The sequence below is a fragment of the Mus caroli genome, chromosome 4 (assembly GCF_900094665.2).
Source record: "Mus caroli chromosome 4, CAROLI_EIJ_v1.1, whole genome shotgun sequence".
NCBI lineage: Eukaryota > Metazoa > Chordata > Mammalia > Rodentia > Muridae > Mus > Mus caroli.
Window position 1 is genome coordinate 8085165 of NC_034573.1, and position 4678 is coordinate 8089842.

The following is a 4678-nucleotide window of genomic DNA, read 5'->3' on the forward strand; positions in this document are numbered from 1 at the left end:
GGTTGCAGCATCTGGAAGGCTGAGAACCTTTGTGGTAGCACATTTTCTCATTAGTGATTGATGTGAGAGGCGTGCCATACCTGTGCTGGTGGTCCTGGGCGCTGTAAGAGCAGGCTCAGGCTGAAGAAGAGCACTGACTGCTCTTTTAGAAGACCTGAGCTCAATTGCTAACAAACACATGGTGGCTCACAACCATCTGTAATGGAATCCAGTGCCCTCTTCTGGTGTGTCTGAAGTCAGCAACAGTGTATATATATATAAAATAAATAAATCTTTAAAGCAAGCAAGCAAACAAACAAACAAAGCAGGCTGAGCAGGCCATGAGGAGCAAGCCAGTAAGCAGCACTCCTTCATCACCTCTGCATCAGCTCCTGCCTGCTGGTTTGAATTCCTGCCTTGACATTCCTCAATAGACTCAAGATGTGTAAGTTAAATAAACCCTTTCCTCCTCAAGCTGCTTTTAGTCACCCTGCTGTTTCATCACAGCAACAGTAACCCTAGCTAGAAGGCTCATCTTACACCATGTCCTTTTCCTCTTCTATCCAGAGGCAGACCAGATCACAAGCTGTTCCTTTCTCTATGACGCCTTAGAAATATCAGTTGATGACCAACTCTTTCCCACAGCACCATAAGTATCTGCCTCTTTAGTTAGATACATGGTTAGATAAAAAAAAAAGTGAGTTCCAGGACAGCCAGGCCTATACAGAGAAACCCTGTCTCGAACTCATAACAGATTTGAATTGTTCTTCTACAAACTCTTCTAGTCTGGTTCTTTCACTTTTATCATGTCTTTGCACTGCCTCTCCCTGACACCTCCCACTTCTGACTTCACATTTGTCCTTGAGGCTCTTTCTTGCTCCAGCTTGCCAGCCAGCCCTGCTGCCTCACTCTATCTAGGGACAGTTATCAGACCTCAGCCCCAAGCCAGGATTGTGTCCCCAGGCAAGGCTGTTGCTTGCTTTCTCTGGCATCTGACCTCACTCTACTCCTAGCTTTTTCGGCGCTGACAATACCCAAGAACTGATCAACAATGGTTCTGATGAGATGATCACAGCTCATATCATCCTGCTGTTACTTGTCTTTCTTGTCTGATAGATGAACTTTTCCAGGAGGTAGAGACCTTGTCCTTGACGGTAGTAGATCTTCCATAGAACCTGGTTTAGAATAAGCTGTATTGAGTGATCATTGATTGAATATAGTTTTATCTCAACCTGGTGACCCTGGGTCCGCTGGCTGTGTCAGTTCTCAAGGCCACAGGGAGGCCTCCGTGGCACATGCACTTCCTCTCCCATTACACAGCCAGGTTCAGATAAATGGGAAGAGCAGATAGCGATGACTCTGTATGAGTTTTCTTCAGAATGTGAAAGCATCTTATCATCTCACCCATGAAAGACTTTTTTCTTACCCTTTTACATTGTATGCCATTTCTATAAACTTGAATGTTATCAACATCTTTTATTCATTTTACTTCATTTATATATTCTCAGAATTAATGCTCTGCATCTTACCGAAGTTGTTCGTTAATATTAATCTCCTACTTTTGTGTACTAGTTCCCTGAACAAAATCTTTTCTGATTTTCTCAATCTGTGTTTATATTTAAGTGTGTGTCAGTGTGTCTGTGAGTGTATGAATGTGTTTCTGTCTGTGTGTGATAGTGTTGTGCCACCTATTACAAAGCATATATTACAAAATAGTGATTAAGTTGAAGACACATAAGACTATAAATCTCATTTTCTGTTTGATTCAACTACCATGGCTCTCATGGAATACATTTCCCTTAATAACTAGTCCTTAATTATTTTTGGCTATAAAATAATAAAGATACTTAAGTAATCATGTCTCTTTTTACTTCTGAATATCTGTGGCCTGTGGTTCTAAGACTATATTTAAGACCTTGGTGTCTCCTTGTCTATGATGATCTCAGAATTAGTCTAAAGGATTTTAAAATGCTATTATTATTTTACTAAGAGAAATATACACTAAGAGAAATATACAAAGCATCACTTTGGGTGTCTCTGCTAGCTAATGTGTGGTGGCATGCTCAATACCTATTTGAAGAATTATCATTTCTGCTCAAACCAGAAGATTGAAACAAATTCTGTCAAAAGCTGTAAGTACTGTGGAAAAATAGTTTTCAGTTTAATAATTGGAAAAGAGAAGGAGAAATAGAAGCTAAGTGTAGTTCTGAGGATTCAAGTCTCCAGTTACTGAGAAAATCACAGGCTGGAAGATAGCTTGGCCAATCCACATGCTGCCCCAGCCATTATCCTCTTCAGCAGTTGGCTCTGTAGAATACGAAGACATTTAATAATACTGGATAAGGAGGTTGTTCTGCTTAAAAATATATCTTTTAAAATGCATATGTCCTTTCAATTCTTCTAGATATTCTCATAAGTATATAATTGATATAAGTGGCCGGGCGTGGTGGCGCACGCCTTTAATCCCAGCACTTGGGAGGCAGAGGCAGGCGGATTTCTGAGTTCGAGGCCAGCCTGGTCTACAGAGTGAGTTCCAGGACAGCCAGGACTACACAGAGAAACCCTGTCTCGAAAAACCAAAAAAAAAAAGAAAAAAAAATTGATATAAGTGTAAAGTTTTAACTAAATGGTCATTCTCAGGCTTTAGTAAAGGAAATAAACTCATCAAATGCTTGTGGATTGGAGACTGGGAAGATGGCTCAGTTGATAAAGTGCTTGGGAGGCAAGCATAAGGACTGAGCTCAGACACTGAGCATGCACATAAGAAGCCAATGTGGCATCGTGTGGCTGTAATCCCAGCCTCGAGGAGGCAAGGCCCATGGGGCATGTAAGCCTGCCTGGGATTGCTCAGTGAGTTCCCAGACTGTCATAAAAACATGGTGGGAAGTGACTGAGGAAGACACTAGCCTCCACACACAGGCACATATGTGCATGCTACTACCATACAATATTCATGCAAGTGCATGCTTGCGCGCGCACACACACATACACACACACACACACACACACACATACAGAGAGAGAGAGAGAGAGAGAGAGAGAGAGAGAGAGTTAGTTTATGAACTAAACAAATTAGCATTTCTTAAATAAAGGGCAATACATATCACATATTTGGGGTTACTGCTCTCTAAATAGGGTGTGCCTTGGTACACAATAGAGGAGATGTGCAAACACTTATAAGGTAAGGGTTATTTTAGGAAGAACCACTTTCCTGCTTCCTTTCCCCAGCTCCATTATAGAACAAACCAGAATTAATGGGAAATCTCATAATTTGAGCCACAGGTCTGAAGAGGAACTTGGAAGGAGAGAAAATGAGGGAGATAACATGGGGTAAAAAGGCAGAAGGTGAGAAAGGAGGCCAGGGGAGAGGCACTACTAGATGCATCAGAGTAGGCCTTTCCAGGAGCCCAAGGAGACTCTCTTGTGCCACCTTCTGAAAACAACATGTAAATGCACCATAGAGATCTTATTCTCATGGACTGTGCTGCTGTTTTAAATGGTTAGTATACAGTAAGAGTTTCCTAATGATGGTCTGCTATACTAATAGGTTGGTGCCCGGTGCATTTGGCATCAGAGAGGTTTCATCTAGCAGCTGATGGAAACAGATGCAGAGAACCACAGACAAACAGTAAGAGGAGCTTGGAGAATCCTGTAGAAGCCAGGGAGGAAGGATTGTAGGAGCCAGAGGGGCTAAGGACACCACAAGAAAACCTACAGAATCAACTAACCTGGGTCCATAGGAGCTCACAGAGGCTGAACTGACAGTCATGGAGCCTGCACGGGACTGACCTAGGCCCTCTGCATATATGTTAGTGTTGTGTAGCTCGGTCTTCATGTGCGACTCCTTCCTTTCTGACTCTTTTGCCTGTCTTTGGGAACCTTTTCCTCAGTCACCTTAATACGAGAGGAGGTGCCTAGTTTTACTGCAACCTGATATGCCATGTTTGGTTGATATCCGTGGGAGGCCTCCCTTTTCTGAAGAGAAATGAAAGGTTGGGGGAAAAGGGAGAGGGGAGGGGAGGGACTAGGAGGAAAGGAAGGAGGGGAAACTGTGGTTGGGATGTAAACAAATAATTAAAGAGTTTAGAGTAGCAAACAAGGAAAAGATACAGCATTGAAAGATAGTTTGAGAAGATGTTAATATTTGTTAACATGAAGAGATATTTATGCACTGTGTGTATATATTTGAATGAGAGATGCAGGAAACAAAAAGAGGGCACAGTAACTGAAGGAAGATGGAATATTGTAACTTGTTTAAGATCCCACAGCTCTGATCTGGGACTGAGAACAAAGCAGAACAGCCCCCAGGCATGCCAGGGCAGGGCTGTTGTTAAGGCATTCCTAAGAACATCTTGGCCGTAAAGATGAAACGGTATTCAAGGACAAATGGGACTATATTATCTAAGCTAACACCATCTGGCGGGAATCTCCCCTCAATCTGTAGACAGGCAGGGTCATCTTATCTAGTCCACGCCATCTGGCCGGAACCTCCCCTCTGTCTATTGCCCCTTGGCACCAGGAAAAAGTCATACATCAACTGGTTGCTATGTGAACAAAGATAAGCCCAAGCCCACCGGAACAAAGCTCTGATGCCCCTTTTGCTGATATGTAATCTTTCTGTTAATGAATCAACCCCATGCCTTTGTCAAAATTCTTTGTATTCCTAACCCTTTGCTTCCTTAAAAACCCCTAACTCCTG